At 40.1% G+C, this 26,715-nt stretch overlaps 1 protein-coding gene across 6 annotated transcripts in view; it reads right to left on the reverse strand.

Moving 5' to 3' along the window:
* The window catches only part of RGS6 (regulator of G protein signaling 6), a 246,804-nt gene that overhangs the window by 113,152 nt on the left and 106,937 nt on the right, over positions 1-26,715 (reverse strand). The window contains exon 1 of one of the 6 annotated variants that reach the window (XM_036383594.1): positions 3,724-3,807. The exons of the other annotated variants lie outside the window; for them this stretch is intronic. The gene's annotated coding sequence lies outside the window, so the exon portion shown is untranslated. Of the gene's footprint in view, positions 1-3,723; positions 3,808-26,715 lie in introns of those variants that run through there. 6 annotated transcript variants of the gene reach the window in all.

Raw genomic sequence — 26,715 nt, forward strand, 5'->3', positions numbered from 1 at the left:
GGATCAGCTCCCACACCCTGAATTTCACTTTGAGTTCTGGCCATCAGTTAATCAATCATTCTCATGCAGGACCAAACTATGTTGAACCTTGGGGGTTTTTTATTCTAAAACAATTGAGAAAGCTTCTGAAATCTTAAATCTTCCAGCACCATTGTATTGAGTATCCAATTTGTAACATTATTCAAGGACACTTATTCAAGCCACTTTACAAGCAGCACATAAGAAGCTTTCTTAGTATTACACTGTGGTCTGTGCCTGACCTGGCATGAGAAAACAGCACCTCTCTCCCCATGTGATGCTGAACCGAATATTCATAAACACAGTCCTCAAAGAGGAAGCTCACTTTCCTCTGGAGCATGAAATACAGGGCACTTCCAGACAGAAGAATGCCAGTCAATAGTGGGTCACTAATCTATTACCACTCAGGAACTTGCAGCTCCCCAAATCCTGATAAAGTGAAGACCTGGTTAGGACTGCACCCAGATCACTTCAAACCAAATCCACAACCCTTCCAGGTGAACTCACATCCACACTTTCCAAAGCTGGGAATTGGACAATATTTTCAAGTCCCATCATCCTACTCAGGAGCTGGAATCACAGAGTTGCCCACCTCCCATCCTGACTGCTTCAATGCAAGGCAGGGGAGGAAAGAACTATCCAGCCACCTTCTTCCAGCATCCCTGGCATGTGACAGTGAGCCTTTCAATGCAACAGGGCGCAAAAGACCACCCCTGGGTCTGGCAAAATTACTTAAAGCAACACTGAGCAAAGGTGAAAAGACAAATTGTTCCTCATGAGTGTTTTCTCCCTTTGCTACAAAATGCAGCAACTGTTACCTAACTGCTCTGAAGTATTTCATTAAATATATTATTTATTGAAATGAAATGCAGATGCATAAATATTAAGCAGACAAGAAGTTAAGATGCAGTTGGTAGATGCTCAGTCAGGGTTTTGGCATTGTTACTGCTTTCTTTAAATATCTGAATAATGATGAGCATTGTATCACCTCAAACACTCAGGAAAGGCTGTGTTGTTCTCTGGGTCACACTTTTTAAAAGCAAAATAGATTTTTTATGCCACTAATAAATATTTAACAGGGAGCAAACTCTGCAGTTGAAGAGGGGAAAAATTATCTGCTGCATTCCTGACCTTATTCTGCATACAGGGGAAGAAAACAAAAAACCCAGTCCAATTTAAAGTGACTATTTTCTACTTTAAATGGTATGGTCTAAATTTGCACTTTGATTTAGACCCCACAGCTGAAGGAAGATTTGTGTCCACATCCTTGTGGAAGGACAGAAAGGTATTTGTAGTGAAAAGGAGGATATATGAATCATAAGACAAGACTTTTACACTGTGGACTTCTTGATTCAATCTGAGCTTCATCAAACCACTATCAACTGCAGGCAAAACAAGATGAAACTAAGTAGGACAACCTTGAGAATATTATTATTTAATAAAAAATGCAATGTACTACCATTTTATGTTCTTTTTGCAAAGCTTCATAAGGATGTTCCTAACTTCTCCCACAGTAGTGAAGATACTTGGAGCCATGCAGGAAGTAGTTTGTAAATTATTTCTGGTATGAGACATAAAAGTTGGGGTTTGTTGCTCCTTGCAAGGAAGCTGTAGCACTGGTACCAAATCTCTACCATTAACTTTCCAAATGAATCGATGAGGGAAACTATCCAGCATATCTCTTCTTTCTACTTCGACAGGTTTCTGTGGCTTACCTAAAATAAATTAGGCAGAAATATATATACTTGCTCACACAACCAAACATTTTTCTTCAAAACAACAACAAAGTGGGGCTTCAGGAATATTTTTCTACCTTTTTTTCCCAAGCATTCCTCTGTGTATGTAATACTGTGACACATAATTCAGTGTGACAGGTCATTTCATACCTCATTTAATTCTTTGCACTGCAAAGTGCCCTACCACAATAAAGATAAGCTACATCCCTCTTGCCCCCAAATGCTGTGGACCATATAAAGCAGAGAAGTTCATAAACTACAGGAAAGACAAGAAATCCTATTCACAACAGTCAAAAGGTTGTATTTGGTTTCTCTTCCTCTCCTTGTGATAGTGTCATCTTGTAATTTCTAATATTGTTTTTACACATAAAAAAAAATACTCAAGAAAAAAAGGCAAAGACAAAGAAAAACCACCCAAGTTTCTACTCAGGATGAAAAGATACCACTACAAAAGATAATGTAATTTTTTTTAAATTTCAGAATAGAGGGAAAGTAGAAGCTTTGAGAAGATTTGTCAGCGAGTGAATGTAGACTTAATTATTTGTGATACATCTAAATCCATCTATTTTCTTCACATTGTTTTTTAATAACTTTTAAATACATCTATTAAAAAAAATTGGTTTATGACCACAAAGTGTTGGAAACACCAAGGAAACACCTTGGTTCAACCCACAAAGAGACAATGTTGAAGATTTTAGCACTATGTGACTTTCTGTACTAGCTCTAGGAAGGAGTTCCAAACAAAAAGCAGTCCCACTGCTGTCCACCCACACCATGGCTAAATGCTGCAAAGTATGGATGCAATTCTCTTAGCAAGGTGATAATATTTGGGCAGTTAGCAATTGTCAAAGAAATGTTTTTCAAGTACTCTACTTCACTCTCTGATGTGTTAGTGAGCAGTACTAAAATGAAAAATATTAGATAAAATTTAAAATCCAAGCAGTAATCAAAACAGATTGCATATTGTCTGACAAAGGTTACCTTCATTTGGCAATTCATTTATTCAAATATGCTAAATTATGCTGATGGGAAAGTTCGCATAACATAGGACTCAGAGAGGTTCTTTAACTGAGCCACTCAAGTGCTTAGGTCCTTGACTTTGATAGCAGCTATTGCTGGAATGAAAACCCAAACCTCACAGATTGCTCAGTAGAATGCATACATTAAAAGTGCGCATGATTCATAACATGATCATCAGTACAGGACTTGTTGACATTTTCATGCACTGAAACTATCATTTATTATGCCAAGATTAACTGGTGCTTTCCCTTTGGCAAAGAAAATGTTGCAAATCAAACAGTAGTTATGAGCTCTGCCACAACTCAATTACAGTCTTCACCTGTATATATATATACAGTAAATAACTTCAATGGATGAAGTTATTTACTTCAACACCAATTTTATGATTTATTCAGTGGTTCCCTTGCTGTTAGCTCTGAACTTTTTAGTAATGATATTGCTAAAGATAAAAAAAATTATAACACCTTAGAAAAAGAATAATTTCCCTTCTTAATATAAAAAGAGATACCAATTTCTCCCCACTCTAAAGTTTTCCTTCCAAATTCCTGCTAATAATAAATCAAAGAACACATTGCAGTAAACATGTGGCAGTTAATAAAACAATGCCACATCCGTTTTTTTTTCAAATCTCAGCCTCAAACTGCTGTTTGATTCAACTCTGGCATTTAATGCAGCTAATGCACAAATGAGGTTCTGCTGTTTTAACCCCTATTTTACAATACTTGTCAAACATTTTCTGAAGAGAATCATAGGTGTTCCAGCCCTACAGAACACTCATGCACTTTTCTTGAGCACAAATGGCTAAAAATGAACCCTGCCAGAGACACTGATTTTAAAGTCTTTTACCTCTTGACACCTAACCAGTATTTTTCCTAATTTGAGGGGAGGATAGGGAAGACCTACATGGGGACTGGAAGTCAGAAACTCTACAAAGAAAGGTATTGCTTACCTTTTGGTACTTTATGATAGCATCTTCTCTCCAGGGCACTGTGTAAGAGACAACTGAAGACACAGCTCACAACACAGAATTGCCCAGCAAGAGCACAAGGCACTCTGGCCTTCCTCTCCTGCCAGCAGACAACACAAAAGGCCATCTTTGGCCCTGTAATGCCAACTTGCTGTTTTATTCACTGGGAAAGGACAGGACAGAACAAAAAGCAGACACTGCATCCTGTGGCTGCAGCTTGGTGGCTGTTCCAACACATGAATACAGCAAATGAGGGAGAGTGAGCTGCCTCCAGAATATGAAACAGCTGCTCTTACCCTTTTTTATATCACTGTCATATGATGTCTGTATCTACCCATGGGTGGATTTCCTTCCTTTCAAAGAAAGAAAGCATTCACTCTAGAACATAAATAGTAAATCTTTTGCATGACACTCGTAAGTTTTCTCATGGATTTTGTGTTCAATTAGATCTCTTTTCATGGTGTGGAGGGAAAACATCTAGCACAGGTAATAACACCATAAACATGCTAAATTTCATTTTGCAGGAACAACTGGTTCTACAACACAGTTTGGACTTTAACTCTACCTTACTTCCCCAACCAATGGCTTCTCTACTAGTATACTTTGCTTGTAGAATATTGCTTGACTAAAGAAAAAAATATTAAACATCTATACATCTCAGCTGTACAAGAGCGGTTTGCCAGAATGTCTTTTTCACTACACTTTTAATGTTAATGCTTGATGCCAAAAGACGGAATTGTTGAATACATAACTATATTACAAGACTTGATTTTTTTTTTAATTGTAGAATGGTCAGCTGAGAGATGTGGTATTTTGTTGTAGTTCTCATGGATTCAAACACTGAAACAGAGTAACATACTAAGAACAACACATAAACATGAATTTTGAGCACCTAGAATTACAATATAAATCACAGATCACATTAAAATTATTTACCTTCCCCATTCCAGGATGGAATGAAAGTAATTTTACACACAGATGGGAAATACATTTAATGGCTTACTAAATAAACAGGGATCATTGTTTTATGATGCTTAAATTGTTTTCCCATTCCAGCTTTTATAAAAACACTTAGGATCCTCAGAAATATGACTTTGACTTTTAGATACAGAGGAGTTACATGTCAGCATGCCTGACTTGTACCCCTATGCTGTTAAATCTTATTAGTGCCAACTCTGACACTAGTGTTTCATGGTAAATCACTAGCAAAAGCATATAAGGGGGTTTCACTTTGCTATAAAATCATCTTCCGATCAGTTAACGTCACTGAAGTGTTGGTTTATTCACTATTGAGGCAGAATCAAAGTCTACCTATTCTATAATTTCCTTTTTCTAAGGTATTATCTCCCAAGTTTTTTCTCTGTTCAACTACAAAACAACAAAAGTAGCTCTGAAACAGGATTAAAAGATACCTAGCATGCTTTCCAGCAATTCATGTTTCAGTGCACTAACTTTTTGTAGCAATACAACTACAGGTTGATCAAAAAAAAGAACAGAAAATTACTATAATTATTCTTATTGATAAGAATGAAACTTGCACAAAGAAATTTATTTAGTGCTTCCTCGATTCAAAAAAAATTATACATTTTTAACCATAAATTCTACCCTCAACTAAAACTATGTAGTTCTGCAGCAGTGGGTTGGGTTTCTGTATCTTTTTTTTCCCCAACTCACATAGCAAGGAAAAAAACCAACAACAAAAGAACTCAAGAAACTTACTTCAGAATATTTTTTCCTTTATGTTCCTCCCTCCTCAGCAACCTGTTGTACCCCTTATCCAACCTGATTTGATCTTCCATCCAACTGCCAGATTCTGCCCCTAAGGTCCCACTACCTCCCCCCTTCATTTGTGCAGTTGTCCAAGGACTTGAGGACATACAGCACTTAAGGGCTAAGTGCTGCTTGCATTGAAATACAGTGCCACATTTCACTTTCCTTCATTTTCCACACATGAAAGCTAGATAAACAGCTCAGGAGCCTTCTATCTGAAACCTTTCCTGGGGAAGGAGAGGAGCACAGTAACCATGAGTGCTTTCAAACTGAAAGCCAAATGTGGTCACTCACACCCATGCTGCAGTGGATAACTGCTCCCTCCTGGAGTGCAGCTCTGAGGTAGAAGATGGTGCTGTGACAGGAAATGGTAGGTGGAAAAAACACTCCTGCAGCACCAAAGGTGCAGCCACTCCACCATCAGTCACAGGGAAAGAGAATTGACTAGGGCTGCCTGTGTCCAACATCAGGCAGCAGAAAAAACCATGGCTAGGCTCTGAGGTCAGTGCTGCTGTACACTCTGCTTCTGGATTCATGAACCTTATGATGCTATCAGTCCTTGTCTATTAGCAGAGGAGATTGGCACAAATAAATAAGCAAAACCTTCTTTTATTTTTTTTTTAGTGTCTGTCCCTTAAATTAGCTGAACACTACAAAGAGATGGGACACTTTGTTCCTAACCTGCTAACAGAGAGCAGATAAAGATGTTTAAGCTACAACCTTGGTTTGATGAACATTTTTCATTTTGACCAGCCCCTGAAGCCAAAAAGTTATTATGTTTTTCAGGTAGATTGAGTAATGAGCTTTTCAGTAAGTTTCAGTAACACTTCAGAGCAATTCAGTTACTCTCCTCTCTTGCCACTTTATTTCTACTACAAGCAGTTTCTTGCTCTGACATAATGTCACGTTTTTGTTAAGATGGAAAGATGAAATGTGGATCCTTCTATTAATACATGAACCCTGCAACTCACAAAAAGCCAAGAAGACTTATTTGAAGTAAAATGCTTCTCTAAGGACAGATGCACATAATTCTCATGCTTGGCTGATGGGAAATATATGCATGTATACACACATACACTGTAAAAGAATCAAACTCCAAATATGAATGAGCATAAGTCAACTGAAATTTCTTTATTCAACCACAGCTGAATGCTGGGTCTATTCATGTTTTTACAAGAAAAACTAAATGCAAGGGTATACTGTGAACTACTTCTCTTCACAATTTTTAATACAGAGCACTCCTTCAGAAGTGATGTTTTATGTTCTACATAAAAGAGACTAACTAAGAAAGTAAATAAATCCTCTGAAATAAGTAGTGTTGACAGATTTTTTTCACTACTTACTTTACCATAAGTCAAAGTGAGTGAGCAGGATTTGGTACTTAATGCCAACAACTTCATTAAAAAAAAAAAGGCAAATAAAAGCAACACTAATAAAAAATCAACAGGAATTAGACACTTCTCCTCCATCTAAGATGTCTCACAGCACTTGCTGTCTGAAGCACAAAGGCAGGAAACACAAGACTTCATAAATCTGTTATTTAACCAGGGTGGTAGGGCAACAGAGTCCTTATACCTGGAGTCAGCTCAGCAAGACACAGCCCTGTGTTTCTCACCCACCGGTAAGACATTCATAAGAAAATTAGTAATGGCTGAATAACTGGATAAAGTTTAAAAAAAAAGAAAGATTCTCTGCAAGCCCTCTTCAGTTTTGTACCAATATCAAGTGGTCCCTATTAGTGCTAGGAAGTATGCATGAAAAGAAACAAGACCCGACAGCCCGGAGATCAGCAGCTCCGGCTCCATGCTGGCCCGTGCAGCTGCTCCAGCTCAGCAGTGCACAGGAGCTCTGCGGGAACAGGGCGGGAGGGGAGGGCGGGAGGCCATCCATAATTCATGGCTGAAGAGCCAGATGGAAGGCAAAGGGACTGCACACTGCATGGTGATTTCCAAGCTGGCGTTCTTGAGACTGTTCAAGGCTGTTAATGTGAGCATGGCCAGCAGGTATTTACTGGTGTCTTCCAGTACATAAATGAGCTGCTGGAAAGGGCTTATGCTAGACACTGCATCCCAAACCTGAGCAGCTCTCCAAAATGCTTGCTGAGATGGGTTGGTCTCTACCAGAAATTCAACACCAATTGCCTCCATTCACATTCAGGAATCAAATTCATAATCAGAGAGGTCTGACTGCTTTCTCCATTTAACACTCTTGTCAGAATTAGGCATCTGATATATAGGCTACTGACAGGTGTTCGGGTCAGGCAACTAATACTGCAAATTAACCAAAAACAAAATAATCATAGATCTCTATTCTCTGCTCATAGTCCTTACTCAGACAAAATATTTGCCACTAAATTCCATGTATCATTTGGCTGGTCACTTCTGCAGCTATCCTGAATCCAAGGAGTCAGTAACTGCCTTTTCAATATAATATCAACTTCAATATACCTGGACGCAAAGATTTGTGTCACTCAATCACTGCCTCTGAATTTCAGGTCACCCTGAGGGCTTAATGCTCATCTTCCTGGTATTAGTTATTTCCCATCTTGTTTAGATTTCTGTCCTTCCCATTACCCTGTTATTAGCAACAAGTGACTGTCACAAGCATTTTGCCTTTGCTTTCCAGATGTAGTAAGAGAGGAATTCTCTTACTTCAGAACGTGCAGCTCCTCTTTACTGGTTCTCTGGACTTCAGAGGAGGTTACTTCCCACCTTGCTGCATATTTACCTTCAAGTGCCTCAGTGTCCTCATCTCCTTTGTCATCCTGCTCCCCCCACCACACACCTGTTCCTCTGGAAATAGGACAATGTGTCACTCACTAGTCCCAAGCTTGGAGAGCTCTCTGGGAAGTACCAAACATGCTCAGGAGGGAGAGGGCTCCAAAAAATGCTGCTTATTTAGTCCTGCTCTATATATTTGATGCTTCATCTGAAACTCACTGTTTGTACAGCTTTTGAACCCACTGTCACAACCACATTTGGTGGGGACAGGAGATATCAGATACAATTACAATTCTACAAAATTCTACAATTACAGTTCTACAAAAACAAGTGGTTATATATCAGAGAGATTTCATCCCTCATGTGAATACCAGGGCTATAGGAATTCCTGCACTGAGCACCCAACACCTATTTGCCCTCAGACAACACACGCACACAAGAGAGACCTTATGTACAACCCAGATATATGGGAACAACTCTTGCTAAAACTTGCAGCCAACTTGGAGAAGGCAAACCTGAGAGAAGCTGTGTTTCTGTTACTCTGTTTTTTACCAGACTACCTAACATACCTTTCCTTTCTCAGCAGTCTACAGTGCACCCAGTTTAAGACCAGCACCAGTTACAAGCCTCCACCCCAGTTCAGGGATGTTTGTTCTTGCCTCTGCTTCAGAGCTTGCTGCCCTTGCCAAGGTTCCAACACATCTGGCTGTGAATCAGGACACAGGAAAAACTCTACTTGATTGTAGTGCGCAGAGTTGGAAGACAGCTGCTTATAAAACTTTGGGGTGCAGAGGAGGGCAAATTCTTGGACAGAAAGACAAACAGCCCAGAATTCATTATTTAAAATGCATTTCGTTGCCTGTTGAGAAACTCACAGGAAGCTTTTCCTCAACTTCAGAGAATAGCAAAAGTTACAATATGAACAATACATGCTTCATACCTTAATCAGAAATGAAAAAAGAACTATTACCTTAATAGGTAAGTGCCACTGAGTACCTCCAAGTTAATGTTGGCTTATCATTAAGGGAACTGTACCAGAGTCTTCAAACACTGCAGGAATCCATATTTGCAGTTTTACTCAGTATCTGCTGACATACCCATTCACACAGTACAAACAGGTATGTGCCCCACATTCACCATCAGTTTTCACACCACCTTTTCATGTGGCAGATTTAAGAACAAGAGACACTAAATTTGTGACATCTCCAACAGCTCCTCCCTGTTATTAGAAATTAAACTGCTCAGTTACCATATAGTATCTTTCAGTGGTTCTAATTCTGAGAGGGTTTTCATGTTCATGGGAGTTTCAACAGGCATTGGGCCATGAAGTTTTTCTCCATAAAATACCATATTTTAATTTGTTATTCCTTTATTATTAAAAAACTCCTCTTGATGATAACAATCTCAGTTTTTCCATAAATTTTTACATTCACAGCTCCAAGTATTTTCTGATAATTTTCATTGAAAAGTTTGCATTTCATTAGTGTTTATGAGCATTTCTATGAAAGGGTAATAACTCATACCACTGAAGTTGTGTGCACAGTTTGTTCACTCCTCATAGCACTGTTCCTACATATGTCAGTCTTAGGTATATAGAAAATTTCAGGTCACTTCTGCATCAATTTATTGAGAAAATACTGACAAAGTATTGAGTAGATATTTACAGTATGCTGAGTATTACCTAGCTGAAAAGATCAGTTAAAAGGCTCTGTGATGAGTAGGAGGGAGGAATACATTCATGCCAATCCACTGAAATAGACTGGTTGCCACTGCCAACAGCTATGCTTTGGCTGATAAAAGTCTTTGAGCAACAACAATTGCTATATGCTCTGCACAAGGAAGTACAAAAATGAATTATCCACAAGTAGTATTATTCTCAATTGCTGTTGGGTTTTTCTTTACTACAGCCTTCCTCAGATCTCTCGTATTATTTAAAACTAATGATGTTTCAGTCATTCAAAAATGCTACATGTAAAAATGCTGGTGCATTTGCTTCATCTGAATGATGCTAAAGGCAACTTCTGGCATGCCCCAGTTGCTGAGCTCAAAACAATTTTTTTAGTAATGTATGCATGAACAGGGGTTTGCTGCTATATAGCTCTGTCCTAAATGGAAATATCAAAAAAGCCTGTCTTTTTAGATTGAGACCTCTAGGAACTGAAAACTAAACTAGCATAAAATATCCCTCTCTCACCTTCTTTGAGGTGAGACACCTCATCAGTGGATGTAGATATAGGCAGAGGTGAGCAGTGAGATGCTGGAAGAGACTTTACATCACAAATTTGGGACAATATATTCCAAAGCCTGCACCTGGCCTCCTATACTTGTATTCCTATCCTTGTTGCTGTTGCTTTATCTGCTAATTCTTTATCATAATTTCCTCCTGTGGAAAGCAAAATGAGAACTCTCTCTCCTTCCTGCAGTTTATTCAACCAACCAGCCTCAGCAGCTGAGGTCAAGTGGGGATAGAGCCACAGCTCCTCTGCCAGCTCCCCCGCCATGGCCTGCTTTGCCCTCCACAGCCAATCCAATGGGGCTGTGCCAGCAGCAGCTGGACTTGAGATGCTGTCTTTTAAAGCATGCTGCTGAGGGATCAATCTCATGCTCCATTTTCTTACACTCTCTCGGGTCAATCGGGCCTCTTAAACCAGTGGCAGCCCTTCTACAAGTTTTTATTTTTCTCAATAAGGTTCTCAAGGAATTGTAGAAACACATGGCTTGGATGTTTTTCTCTTTTAAAATAGAAATTTAGGAAAAGTATGTTCTGTCTTTTCAGCTTTATCTGTCTGCACAATTTTTAAAATAACTTGTTGACTGCATGTTAGAGGATGCTGTTTCTTACAAACTTTTAATGCCTGTATTAGACAAAATTGCATTTATGAATTAGGTCTTATCATCACCAAGGCATAAGCAAGCTATTAATATAACACTAACTGCTATTACTATTAGCTCTGGGAGGCTAAAACTTAGTCCAGGGACATTTCTAATTGCAACTGACACGAACCTTTGATTTTTGCTCTAAATTAATGGAATGAGCAGTGAATATCAGACTATATTGTGGAAGAGAAAAGCAGCCTTACAAACCTATTCCTTACCTGTCTGGCAACAGTTCAGTGACCTTCACAGCTGGGTGAAGAGTTACAGAAGAGCAAACCCCAGGAAGATGGAGAGCCTCCCTGACTCAGACATAAACCAGGGAATTAAACATATTGTTTGCTTCAAGTCACAGACAGCAATCAGACATGAACAGAAGAATCACTTCCTCATCTTCTCTTGGTTTTAAAGGTGCTTCCCCAACACAATTAAAATTGAATGCCCAAATATCACTCAAACAGGTAAAAGCTGGAGCAAGCCCTGAAGCCTTTCACTATCCCTGCCCTTTCCTTGCCTCAGCCAGCCTCAAGGAGGGGGAAAGGCCACCACCATTCCAGCAGCTCCCCAAGACTGGTAGCTTTTTGCCAGTGAGCATTTCCAGCCTCTTAAAAAGAAAAACATTCGTTTCTGGATAAGGACAAGGCAGACCCTGTAGTAAACCCCATGGACCTGGGAAAGGCACCATGGAGGATCTGAACAATAGGAATGCTGACACAGCAGCAAATAAGTTCCTGTCTCCCTGACCCCCTGCCCCATAGCCTATCTCTGTAACCCTATAAGGCTATGTTACTTTAACCCTTACCATTGGGCAAATCTGGATCCCCCCAAACCCTGTGAAAGAAGCATACTTTAGCCCATTCGACAGAACAAGACCTGTCGCTGGGACCCTTCACAGACCTCCCCAATAAAGCCATCTCTGTGGAACCAGCCAGCGCCTCTCCTTCTCCTCTCTCTGCCGTCTGCTGCAGCCTCAAGCCAAGGGCAAACTTACCTAGCAAGCACGAGCTGAAATCCTAAGAGCTTGGCAATCACTATAAGAGCTGATAGCCACCAAGCTTTACTATGGGGTTTGGCCCGCAGCAACCGGCCTAATCTAGCTTAGCCTTCGGGCACCCTGTCTCCCTGGGGACTGGCACCCCGGGCTATATTGCCCTGCGTAATAATAAGGCCAAATCAGAGGCTTTATTAAGACCCCAGTTCTTGCCACAGGCACACTGGGTCCCTGGGGACAGGCTGTGCCTCTTCAGTCCTGTTTGAACCTGCAGCATGCATTAATGCAGATGAATCAAGTTTGACTCACCATCCATGCATGTTGGACAGCTAATGAAAATGGATGCAGCTTCTTGCACAGACAAGGCACATAAAATGATTCTTCCACAGCCAAGCTAAGTATCTTTAATTAGCAACACACCTCCATTATAGGCTTTAAAAGGAAAATTCAATTTGCACGTAATTTGAAAGCTTTTTACCATCTTTAATTAGCAGCAACTATCTTAGCTAATAAAACTAAATACCTTTTGTACATGCTGTTACCTAAGAGGGCATGAGGTGCAGCTGCTCAGGCAATCAGCCTTTCACAGGAGCACTCTGGAGACAGCAACAGTGAGGAAACCTGGAGCCCTCCAAGGGGCCATGCTACCACTGCAGCAGCTTCTTGCAGGGTGCCTGGCCAAGCCTCTGTGCAGCTCTGCTCTCCATAGCTCCTTTGACAGGCTCTTCCAAGAAATTAAGAAATGGCATTTCTCTTGCAAAGACTGTCCCAGCTGAAAGAGGCAGGCTGCCCTGGCCATAGCACTCTGGGGCAAAGGCAAAGCTGTTGCATTGCCTTGCCCTGTCTCCATCCCACCATGCTGAGCAGCTGCTCAGTGCTTCCAAGCTCATGATCTTCCCTGAGCAAAGAGGAACATTTGCAGATAGCATGGGGCTGCTGTCAAGGAGACTTATTTGCTGCTGTGTCAGCATTCCTATTGTTCAGATCCTCCATGGTGCCTTTCCCAGGTCCATGGGGTTTACTACAGGGTCTGCCTTGTCCTTATCCAGAAACGAATGTTTTTCTTTTTAAGAGGCTGGAACTGCTCACTGGCAAAAAGTTTAGGATATCAGTGCCCTCAGCTGTGTGCATGATAGGATTTGCAAATTCCCCCCAGAAAAGTCTGCAGAAGCAGATCAGACTGCAGATTATATTCTTATGTCTTTGTGCAAACACCACTTCAGAATAGCTTTAATCTATTACACTGGGCTCTGAAGAGGTACAGCTAAGGCTGAGACCACAAGCTCTTTCCAGTCTGTCGTGCAGAGGGTAACACCCAGAGTAATAACACCCAAAGCCACTCTAGCAAGGTTCCCTTCAAGCTCAGGCTACGGCATGGGGAGGGTGTGAGATGTGCAGTGGACACTTGCAGACAGAATTTTTGTTCATTCATCTTTTCTGCCTTCTCTAGATCTGACCTTGTTGTCGTCTTATTGCAAAAGTTCATACGTTCTCAGTGATTTCTCATGAGCAGCTCCTCGCAGCACTGACTCCTTCTTCCCAGTACAGACAACAAACTCAAACTCTTTTCACAGCACAACCAATAAAGTCCAACTCTCTCCTCATCCAGCTAACCCACTCTTTTGTAGCACTAGTCTTCTTATTGGACACAGCTAAGGCCTATTAAGGGCAGGCCTGTTCCTAAACTTTGGGGATTAGTACAGCTGCAACTCCTCAGGTGTGAGACTACCTTCTGCACTATCTTTATTTTCTTACATTCTATCCCTCCACATGACCTCTAGCACTGCAGTGGTGTTTAGAGAAAGATACCTGTTCACCTGCTAAAACCTCTACCTCTCCTCTTTTCCAGCTGTGATCCCTCTGCAGTCAGAGTGTGGCAGGTGTGGCTGTCAGCATCCCTCGTGTTGTGCAGGTGACTCTGGAAACACCAGCATCTAAGCAGTGAGGCACAGCTGTCAGGTAACTTTGGTTCCAAAGTGGCATAACCCACAAATTTAGTAACTTGAAAGCCTCAGAAGACTAAGTAGATTGAAGTAGAGCAAGTGTGTTTGCACTGTGGGACCCTTCACTTTCTTCTCCCTCCAGACAAAGCCTATCAGCTGAGAGTAGACTCACAGAAACAAAACTATGGCGCATCTCTGGGATCTTCTTGTATCACAGAGGGCACATCTCTTCTGCGCAGTGATTGGAAAAAACCCAAATGCCTTGCTGTTCTCAGTGTCTCAGCCTCCTTTAGAGCCTCCAGCCACCTGAACTTTGAGCTACACAACTTCAGCAATTTTCTCAAGTACAAGTCTTTAATTGAGCAATATGTTCAGTTCATCAAAAAAAGCCTGTATTAGCAAAAATCAAGTCTTTGCCTTGGAACACCCATTTCAGAGGAGTGCTCATTTTCTTTAGCTGTGCATTTTGTGGGGAATGTATGAACTGCCTTTGGCAAAGATCTGGCAGCAGAGTCTATGACAGTGTTCTGAGAAGCGACTTCTTATCTGATTAGAGCAAGACTGCTGGTCACATCTCTTCCCTGACAGCTCAGATGATGAAAAAAGTGCTGTATTCTGTTCTGTATTTTGTTTTTGTTTTTATTTTCATTGTCACTACTCATACCTGTCAGCTTCTTCCCACTCTAAACAGTTTAGAGTTTTGGTTTTCTTACTTTAAGTGTTCATTTTAACACTGAGAGTAAAGGAAGTAGTTACATAGGCATTATACTATCTTCAACACTTTTTTTATTCAACGCCTAGATAACAGTCACTTCTTCATTCAAAGCAGCATCTGAAAACTGCATGCTTATTTTAAAAGATACTTCAAACTATTGAAGAGTACACTAAAACAGAGGTTGCTGTCAAACTCTAGTTCATTTGACAATAGCATATATTTTAACTATTTAAAAACTTAATGGAAAATTGTAGAGTGAAAGAAGTACCTTTGAAGCTCTATACACACTTGCATGAAAATACAAGACAATTTTAAAAACACTCAACCTCCTGTGGCCACAGTGACCTAAGAAAGCGTATTTGCTGAATCTATTGCTACTGGCAATATTCAGTACACCAGAGCAAACAAAATAAAAATCGATTTCTTGTTCTCTGCTAGAATTTTACCCAGTGTCTCTCAAACAAGACCTGGAAAGCTCAAAGCTAGCTCATGCTTCCTTTCACAATGCAGGTGAAAGCCAGCTGGTTCTACCAGGATTTCTTCTGTCCTTCAGTTACAAGAACTGAACCATGCATATGTACATAGCAGTGATTTCTCAAGGTTTCAGAGCAAAAAACCAAAATCACACCAAATTTACCCATTATTCAGCAGCACTTTCTCTGTCCTTGGCACTTTTTTGATCACTGATTGTTGATCACTGTAGATGATCAATGTTACTCTTCTCAATTTTCTGTGCTACAGTCACTGATCATAAGTAACAGATCAAACATGTGAGCACACAGTTTAAGGAGGGTCACCCTGCTTCATTTGTTATCAGCATAAATTTCAGCACTGCATTTTTTCTGGGCACCTCTTACCCCAAGAGTAGCGTCATGTCATTCCTGATTAAAATTTTATTATGACTTTAAGAAATCAGTGCTTAAAATTTAAGCTAATTTATTCTAATAAAACCCTTTTCCTCTCTACATTAATCTACATAGTGCCCTCTGCCACAGTACTGCAGACTTGAACATCAGCTGAGGTAACATCAGCTGTGGTTTATGAGCAACAAAAAGCTGTGCTGCAGATCAGATCCAAATTATGTTGGCAGATCAATTTGGAAGCCTGGGCTGGAATAAAAGTGTGGCACAAGGGAGGCACACTGCCAGAGCCATGTACATGTATGCCTGTTTACATGCCTGGTAATGGCCAGGATAGGGAGGAAGTTCAAGGCTGAAATTGCACAGGAAATTTCTAAAAATCAGGATTAAGATGCATTGCCAGGGCTATGAAGGAAACCTTCCACATAGGCTGCCTACACTGTGTCTGACTTGGAGCCCTTAGCCACATTTCCATGAATAAAATCAAATGCAACTTACATGGAACAGAATCTGTGTCACTGGGCTTATTCAAACAGTGTAAATAACCCTCGCCTCTCCAAGTCATTCACGATGACTGCAGCATTTGCAAAACCTGCAGTTTCAGATGCTGCAGGAGGCATCAGAAAGGTATGAGGATATACATTATCATCATCCTTTAACTGATGAACCTAAATAAAAATAAACCATGGGGGGAAGTGCAGGGAAAAGTGCAGCAGAGGCCCAAGCTGTTCTGCACAGCATGCTCCTCCCTGATCTATATTATTCTCCAAGGTCACTTACAGACCTTTTCTACTGATATGGAAAATTCACATTTATTAATGAGCCCCAAACACACATCAGCAGTAAACAGAAGAAAAAGATCTCACTGGGAAGTAATCAAATGAAAAGAGTATGGTTGGAGTGTGGCAGGAACAGGCAAAGAAGGTAAAGGCTGCCCTGGGATCCCACCACCCCATGGCTTCAGGCAAGGCTGCAGACAGCCTGGGAATAAAGGTGAGAGGCCAGGCTCTCAACAAGGTAAAGGTCGGTAAGTGCTGGAGGTGTGGTGTGGGCCCAGGTACTAAACCATCAGCCCAGAAAAACACTCAAACACATTAACAGAGCTGCTGAGACTTCTTTTGCTCCACGTGTCACATGGGAGGCAAACTGCCTGTAAATGCAGAGCACTTAAATTTTTTGATCTCTGACAAGCAAACAGTGCTCAGTCCCAGTGACTTATCTGGTGGGACCCTATCTGCCTTGGCTCCTCCAAATTTCTACTTCTCACAAAAATCTTATCTTCTTTCTCTGAAAGGCAGCCCCAAGGCAGGTGACTCTTCCTCACCTTTAAAATAGATTACTTGTCAATCTATTTTAACTCCAGTCAAAAACTTCAACATATTTCAGTAACTCTGGTCCCACAATTACTGTGCAATATGAATCTGAAGCAACAGCCTTGCTCTGCCCCACACATGAATGTGAATACCTGGCACAGGATTTTTGTTTACTTTTTAACCATAGATCAAGATTCAGCTTGGCTCTGTAAGATCCTAGCAGGGTGATGGAAAGACAAGCAAATGCCTGAAAAGCTTGTACCAGCAGTCTTTTAGTGATAACAGCACTCAGCTGCAGAGCTTTTTCAAGTAATAACTAAGATATTTTATAATATGTACTGTACAAGATGATACCAGGGAATACAGCTACTACAAACTAATCAATCCCATAGGATTAGAAGCAGTCTTCTGAGTTTAATGCCTGTTAAGGCATCTGAGAATTATTCATCATCTCATGATAACCCTATTTTCTCTAATGTATTATTACTTACATGTTAATGGCACACTTACAACATTTAGAAGCCTACTGCACCCAGCACCACACTGCCATTTATTTCCTGTATATGTACCACTTGACTGTCATCAATGTCTCTCCTCAAGCCTTTTTAGCTGTTGACCCAATTTAATATCTTCCTGGAGACTGTCATCCTAGCTGTAATTACAGTAAAGAAGGACTTCACAATAAATGCATTTCTCCAGAACCCACAGCATCTGTTAACTCTTCTCTTGGTGTATGTGCCTGCCTACCAGGCATATTACAAAAAGATACAGGAAGCATTAGGAAGCACAAACTCTGTGTCTTGCCAGTACAATTCACCTAAGAATAAATATTTAGCTATGACTAATGAAAACCTAAAGCTAATGCTTTAGTTAGGATTTTGCAGTGCTGTACAGGCTTAGAGAAGAATTTAGACGTTGTAGCAATTTTTGGTATGTTACTCATGACACTGCAACCTGGCTTTACCTCAGTGGTGATTACAGCTTGGCCATCACTCAATTTAACCTAATTTGAGTGTTCTTTCTCTGACATTAGGATTGCAATGAGCTCTATCTACAACATCATAATTGTAACACACATTAGAATAAGACAGACCATACACTACACTCAGTAGCAACCACTAAGATTACTTGAGCTGTATGACTTCAGCTATAGCCATACTCTATAATGTAATATATGCTTGGTATTTGCTCACATTTTCCTGTCATTTCCCAGTAGTCTTCCCTTTCTGCAACTCAGGTCTGCACTGGAAGTAGTTAGTGTGCTGACAACTTGCCAGATGATCCTGGTAATTAATTTATCATTCAGAGTATCAGACCAGGAATCCCCAAATGTTAAAAACAAACCAACAAATGAACAGGCCACTACTACTTATCGCCCACCACTCTCTACAGAAGAAACCAGGAAAGAAAACTGCTTTGAAGTAACCCTCATGGTTTTTCTCTTCCTGTGCTCTGTTTCCATGTAGGAAGGGCATCTTTCTCTCTTCATGGAAAAGTATTTCCATGCCCATATGAACCTACTGGAGCTTAGAAAACAATAACAATAGTCCATCATTTTCGCAGCAATCTAAAACTTTAAGAGCAAGACTTCAATGCCAACATTGTTTAACTATCCAGTTATTTCCTAAATTGCCAGCCAACTTGTCACATGATAATTTTAGTTTTAAAGAAAAAAAAATCCCACCAAAACCAGACACAGTGTAAAATACACATTGGATAGAGTTGTTCTAGACTGTTTATTAGCACTCTCATACAAACTGTTATAAGGTTTGCATGGATAAATCAAAGTTAAGACCAGGGATGAAATTCCTAGAAAACACAGGATTAATTTATCAAATTAGCTTAGAGGATTTTCATGGGTGATGGTAAGTTTATGCTATTCTCCAGTCCCTTTCCATTCACTCATATGAGAGAGTATGGGGAATATAGATCTTATGAATACCTGACTTTTGCTCATATCCTGATTAAAACCAGGTGGTTTCCCATGGCAGGTACAAAGAGCTAATACAACAGCGTAAGATTTTTTCTTTTGTCTGTGTAGATAATCCAGGCACTTGTTCTGAAATGAAAAAAGTCAGAACTGTCAGCTAAGCAGAGTCCAGGAGAGCAGAGAACATTTTTTTAAAGTCTGACAACATTGAAACCTGTAACAGAAACATCCAGGTTTTCTTACTTTCTGGAGAGAGTGTGCTTGTAAGAATTCCTGTCAAAGCTCCAAGATCACATCTCTTGGGGACAGCTGACATTAAGGCTTTTTCTTCTGAGTTGCTGAAAGTAGGTCATTCTTTTTACTACTGTCACCCCTTAGCAGAGGAAAGTTTCTTTGATCAAAGCCATATCTTCTCACAAATGCACTTTCAGAGAAAATTTTCCATCAATGTTTTTCTGTTTGGATTTTGTAGGGAAACTTGCACAGCTATGGAAATTTTTTCCAAACACAGCCGCCATATTAAAAAACATATTTTTATCTGAGTTACTGTGCTTTGAATTGATGTATTTTTCTTCTAGAGCTCAAAATTTTAAAAAATAGTACCTAGCAGAGCAAGTTCCTCACACAATATGCCCCATTCTCATTAGAAGTTTTCAAATAGTGCTGAAACAGTAGAAATTATTCTGCCATATTCATGGCACATCACTAGTATTTCATTGGCTTACACCAAAGTACTCTAAACTTGCATCAGCATAGGTAAGCTGAAACTCAGGACACATGCACCAAGTGGATACAGGGATACCTGGGGGCATTCTGCACTGAGATTTCTAGGATTTTTACCTGAAGTCAGCTGTGCATGAACCTGTGGCACTGTGTCCTGCCGTACTGAGCCCTGCAGCACTGACCATATCGAGCCGCCTCAGCTGCCCACTTGTGGGTGGATGTTCTACCCTTGCTCCATTACATACCATAAACATTCCATGTCCATGGTCCCTGCATTGATTAAATGTCATAGGTTCTCATTTAGAAGCATATGATTCCTATTTCTTTTTGATCAAATCCTGTTGGTTTTATTAGGATTAGTTCAGGTTCACACAAGCCTGAAGCAGAAATAAATCCAAGCGCTTCTGAATTTATAGAAGACCAAACTCTACCATTCCATTTTTATTCCTAAGATGGGAGAGGAGCAGGGTTTAGAAGTTTTTAATTCCTTTAGAACTGAATGGTGTAATTATTTTGCTAGGTAGTTGCTGGATTCCTCCTGCATAATCCCCTCAAATAACTCTAAACCATTTTCTAGTTCTTTAAAACAAATGAGCAATTTCAAAATATCACATAAAATTCTGCATAGGAATAGAATTCATAAACCACCTTTTATTCTCATCATATCATTTTATCGAGGAGGCAGATTACAAATATGTTTCTCATATAAAAAAGCAGTCAATCCAAAAGTAGCTGGCCATTTCTTCTTTCTGTGCCACTGCAGCATTGCAGCAAATAATTTTCCATCTGGCAGCTGGTCTGCCTGTACCATTTTCTTCCCATTAGTCCTGCTTGAGGTTTAGAGGTATCAGCACCAAGCAGAACACCGCTGTTACACAGATGAGATCTTCCAGTTCCCAGCTGATGGATGACCCCCTCAGGGCACTGGCACCAAGGTGAGGCCAGACATCCTCATAGGAGAGCCTGAGGGAGGAAGGCACAGCTTCTGCACTGTGCAGTTCTTCTGGGAGAACAGCCTCTGGTCTACATAAGAACCAACAGAAAAAGAAGTTTCTCCATCTCCAAATTGTATGCTGTTCACATTCTACAGTTCTAAGTAGTCTCTGCAAAATCCTGCTCTGACTTTGTGGATGTGGAGTTAAGGCTGTTAGGACTAAGGACCAAATGCACACTAGGAAGCAAATGTCTGGAAAGATTCTATGTAGGGAATACATTATTTTAGAGACTTTCCAATGGAATTATGCACTGTACCTTGCACACACTAGGCTGAACAATGGGAAAACATTTACAGCTATACCAGGAGCCATAAGGAATTAGCAGTTGGTTTTGAGTTGCCAACACTTAACTGAGGAGTAAGAACCTTTTGGCAGAGATGGTGCTTGTTTCAGGTGAACACAGCAAAGCACAGCTTGGAAGCAATGTCAGTCTTCTCCAGATCAGCTCTAAAAAGGAGCTGGGAGTTTTCAGAACTGGAGATTTGGCCATAAATACACCCATATGTTATTCAATGTAATTCTTCTAGAATAAGAACAACCACGTAAGTGACAATAGGGCCCAGAGTCCCTTTTCCACCTAACCACTTCCTGCAGGGGAAGAAAGAGAAGCACAGAGGCCAGAGGCTATAAAGGGATCAGCTTAAATGCTGCTGTGCTCCTGTACCCAGGGATTATGGGAGACTGCCACACTGCCATAGCCCACGGGGTCCTCTCCACTTGAGACCTAGATGATAAAGGGGATCTCATGGATAACTTCTCTTCCCTTTCATGCAGTAAAACACAAAATGCAAGAACACAAAGCAGTGGCGCAGGGTCTGACCAGAAATCTACCCACTCCTGTACTCTCTAAAACACGGATCAATACACATGTCTAGACAAAAGTGCAAGAACTAGATGACTGTGAACATAGTAATTCTAAGTCCATTTGGTACTCAGGCTTGAGGAATTTTATTATTTTATCTTAAAGGACTCCTTTCAGTGACTACATGTTTAAAGGTATGGACATGACAGAGCAAGTATTATCCTTGCTCCAACTGTCCCTTGTAACACAGGAATGTTACAGCTGATAGTTTCATGCTGCTTCCTATTTGAGGTGTGCCTTCCAGCACTCAAACCACTTCGTAAAGCTGTAGGGAATCACCTGCCCACATGTATGAGAAAAGCTAACAAGAAAGTTTGTTTTGGAGCTTTAATTCTGCTTTTAAACCAGTGTCTTTCCTTACTTCTACAGTTCACTCATGCAGCCTTCAAAAAACACTAGAGAAACTAAAGACTGTTACTGCTTTTGCATTATGACTGACAGTGCCACTTTCATGGCTGTATAGACAATGACATTACAGATGGTGACAAAGTCAAGGTAATGGTTTGTGAAGTGTTGAGTACTGCCTGTTTAACTGCCCAGTGACAAAGCCATCATTTGACAAAGCCATCAAAGATCTTCATTCAGAAAAGCATGAGAGCATATGCCTTCGCCACTCCTATTAAGTAGAGCATTTAAATATGCATTTAACTTTCAAGCACCTGCTTATGTTCTGAAGGGCTTGTTTGGGGAGCAGGTGTACATTAGCAGACCTTTCAAAGAGAGGTGGTTTGCAGATGTGCTAACTAGGTAAGATCATAAAATGCAATCACAAAGGAGAGTAATTCAGGGTATTTCGTGAATACCATCTCACCACACAAGCTAATGGACAGGGCTTTAACTTCGACCAGTAGAGGGAACCCAAATGCCACGCACTTCGGCTGCCTCCCTGCAGAAGCTACATCACTCACAGGAACACCCAGGGTTGAGAGCTGCCAGGTTTTAGGCTGCACCACACTCGCTTTTGCTACAACCACCTAAAAAGACACAGCGTTCTTCATTACTTCATGGTCTATCATGGATATACGGACCTTTCAGACATTGCATTTCTTAAAGTAACTTTTAAAGGATAAATATATTCAATGTATTGCGTTTGTACAACCTATACTAGCCAAATTTTAGTAAATTTTACGAGTAAATTTTCCAACTTTACTTCTTCATTCACATTATGCCTGTCTTCTATTATACCATATAATCTAATGTTCACAGTATGCACAATAATAAAGAACACCTGAAAGGAATGAAGACATGTAAGGACTCAATCCACAACTTTGCTGTCTTTGGTTTTTTATATATATAACTCTTTGGTAGCATATTTGTACCATTTTCTCACTGTATATATTGGTATGGGGACGGGGGTAGTTGCCCTTGATACAGATTTTTCTGGCACAAAAATCTTGCAAGTGGGAGTTTTCCCTCACTGCCTGAGAATTTCTTCTGCTTTTGGAAAAGCTACAGTGTATTTCCCATGCATTTTCTGGCAGCCTACATGAATCCCTTTTCAGCATCTTGAACTGAATTTGCATGTGAAAACAGATTACCCTAAGACAATTACAATGTCAACTGATTAAGAAACTCCCGCACTGCTACGATAGTGGAATTTATTTAAAAAGGACAATGAGGACTTTGTTGAAAAGTGAACACACTTGAAAGACTTCAGGAAACATGGAAACTTTTTTTTTTCTTTTAGTATCACATTCTGTGGGAGAGAGCTATTGGCTAAGTTAAATTCCCTTAACACACCATTTCTTTCCTGTTTAAGTGTCCAGAGGGAAATTTCATGTAGGGAAGTTTTTTGTACACTTCTTAAAAACAAGTGCAACTGTATCTGTTCCTCCTGAGGATGCAAGCACTAATAGATGATCCAGAGTAATAAATGCAGCAGAGCCACATGAAAAAAACACAGAGTTGGATCCTAATAGTAACTTGGCACTTGTTTTATCCACTGCCTTTGTGGCTTCATCAAACATGACCAACCCTCTTTCAACCTTCTCTCCAAACTGAGGACTCTCAGACAATTCAGCATCAATTTGGAAGACAGCTGGATTTATGTGCTTGACTATTTGAGTTGCTCTTCTCCCTATTTTCTTGAGTGCCACGAACCTTGAGATGTGGATGCCAGAATCATTAGCTTTCATAAATTTCACATAAGAAGCAAAAGTATTTGCTGGTTTCCCTATTGCCATCTCTGTCAAAAATCTGTAATTCCCTCCAGCGCAGTTTCCTCTAAAACGATAATCTGCTGCTGACACCTGTTGTCAGCAGTGAGGGTAGTTTAGCAGGGAGTGAACATCACCTAGGGAAAATACTCTCAGGACAACACTGCATGCAGCTGGGTTTCAGAAATTGCAACCGGGTTATGCCCTGCCCCTCTCCAAGAAGAAAAGGGAAAAACAAAGCTTTTAGCATAGATGCTAAAAACCAGCAAATTTGTCACAGTTGATATCTGCACAACTCCCTGATGTGCTGGGACAAAGAACGAACTCAGAGGGCTGGGAGCCATGAAGTATGAATTTCATTCTCCTCATGTTTACACAGAGAAAGAGAAAGAAAAGTACAACCCTCTTGTATTTTAGACCACAAACTTGGGACCAAATGCTTTACATCAAGCACTGATGTAGGTTTAGGGAGGGGAAAAAAAAAAGTAGGTTCTGGCTTAATTTGAAAGCACACTGGATAAATTTAAAAGCAGGTCTGCTTATGTGATTTATTACAGAATACTGTAATTCCTGGACTGAAGTAGATTTATGTGGCCTGTGTGTAATTTAGATCCAAAAGGAGAAGCAGCGTCACTTACAGTGAAACTTAACTGTGAGGTATGTCCCCCATTCTCTTGCTTGTCAGGCATTTCAATTATCTCTCTGGTACTTCATTATAAATAAAGCTGCACGGAGATCTTCTAATCCAGGCTGTCTGGAAAAACCAAGGGCTCAGAGGACCCAAGATTCACTTGTGTAACAACTGGGTTTTAACTCAGATCTACCCAAACCTGTGATTACATTCATACACAGAAAAATCCCAAAGTGTTATACTGCCACAAAAGCACAGTATTTATCCACCCAGTCATACTCACTAGTCACCACCAATCTTCACTTGAAAGGCAAAACCTCTAAAGACATGTAGAATCTGTACTTCTTAAGTCTTCAGTTTCCAACAGCTGGTTTTCTGGCCAAGGAAAGCTTAGCCTTACTCTGAAAAGCACATGACTTCAAACATTGTCAATTGTGCTACTGTCTGGATTACAAGACAGTTGCGTTAACTTCAACCAGTTTCGTTCTATAACCTTTCTCCTTCTCCTTTCACCTCCTCTCCATAGTTTGTACTGCACTTTGCTACATGCAATACTTCTCTTATTTCAAAAGACTAAATAAAAAAATAATAAAAATGCATAGATTTCATAGCATAGAATATATCTCTTTTATGCCCCATATAATACAACTGATAGCACCACTTATACATTACCAATTTAAATAGACTCTATTCTGCTGCTTTAAAAATATGTATTCTAGCAAGTCAAGCGATTTTTACAGAGGAGATTACTGTCTTGAATGTTAAATTCAACCCCCTATCAGGAACATTCTCCGATCCTTTCTCACTTATTTGTAGGCAGCCTTTGCTAATATTTATCTTTTGTTCATTAAAAATCTTTTTCAGAATATTAATTACAACCTACAGAGTCTGAAAGGCAGTTCTTGAACTGACAAGACTACTATCTTCTCACCTGCACATCAGGCTGCTACTCAGCAACCCAGAAGTTGTAGTAACAATCTGTCTTGCTGTGCTGAAGAAAGCAACCCTTTTTGAGGTTTTCTTTTTCTAAATTGTCATGTCATCAATTCCCGATGAAAAGATAGCTGTTTACTTCCTTCACACAAAACAACAACAAAAGAAATTTTCAACCGTCTCGTGTCTAAACCTCCTGCTGTCACAGGGCTGTCCCCCAACCTGTATCAATCCCCCTCTTCCAGTCCATCCACCACAGAAACTAGAAAAAGGCACAAACACTCCCCTGCCATCTTGAAAATAATAATTCCTATCTACACTGACCACACATTTGCAACACAGTAATGAACACAACATTTTCTAGCAAAAAGCAAACCTTCTGGCCAACAACAGTCATATAGCAATAGTTTCTAGGCCTGGCAGCTCACAAAAAACACACCTCACCCTACCCATTTCCCCTTCAAAGCTGGGGAAAATACACGTTAACCACAAGCATGTACAAAAAAAATGTTCAGAAAATAACATAATAAACTGCTGTGATTTTCTCATGTTGCAGCTGTTTTGTGGTCAGCTGTGGCTTCTGGGTTAGTAAGACTCAAGTAGAAAGGGAAATGTATGTTACATACTACCTATGGGCAGGAACCTAAATCACAGAAATGCTACATGGAATTTCCCTTTCATAAATATTACCTGTTAGTTATTACAGTATTCAAACAATAAATCAAAATAGCAGTCTCTAAAAGTCATTTTTTGGGTGTAGTTACAATCTCAATCAAAAGACCAGAACTCTGCTTGGAAGATAACTAGAGGCAAGGGAAAAAAAAAAGCCACATTACTTCTGTGAATTAACAAAAAGTGAGGCACAACAGATTTTGGTTCTCTTCATGCTTCTTATTTAAGACTCTTGCTTTCTCTAGCTCTAGAATTAGTGACTATGAAGAAATTACAATTCAGATGAGATTTTTCTAAGCTCATCCTTACATGACAATTTTCACAAAAATGTATTAAAATGTGTTTTAAATGTGTCATCTGCTTTCCAAAAACCTTTGCAGATAACAAGCTAGATAGTTTTTTTTCCCTCACATTCAGTTTCCCAGTTGATATATTAAAATATAAAACCTGAACTGCAGTATAAAGAAGCAACTTGATAAAACATGGTAGGAATTTAAATAAACTCATTACACAAATCATTGTATTAGGTTTACAGGGGCCAATCTTATGTTTAAAGGAAAGGGGATTATATTTAGCAAATGGCCAAGACATGGAAGCAGAAAAGATTTGCTGTTACAGCAGCGTACACAGCTATTAGAGAAATTGTAATTGTGCAAAAAGCTGTAATGAAAGCCCTCAGCCTTCATCTCCAGAGGTACAGAAATCCCACACTGTAGCTAAAAGCTTCTGCAGCCCAAAGCAGCACACATTTCCTCATCCTCTCTTCTGACCCTCTCTGGCTGGGAAGCACTCACAGAAACTGATCCTTGTTTCTCCAGGGAAGCCGTTGGATCCTCCAGTACCCAAAGAGACTCTGAGACCACTGCTAGAAGCATTTCTGTGCTTT

The sequence above is a fragment of the Molothrus ater genome, chromosome 6 (genome assembly GCF_012460135.2).
Source record: "Molothrus ater isolate BHLD 08-10-18 breed brown headed cowbird chromosome 6, BPBGC_Mater_1.1, whole genome shotgun sequence".
Taxonomy (NCBI): Eukaryota; Metazoa; Chordata; class Aves; order Passeriformes; family Icteridae; genus Molothrus; species Molothrus ater.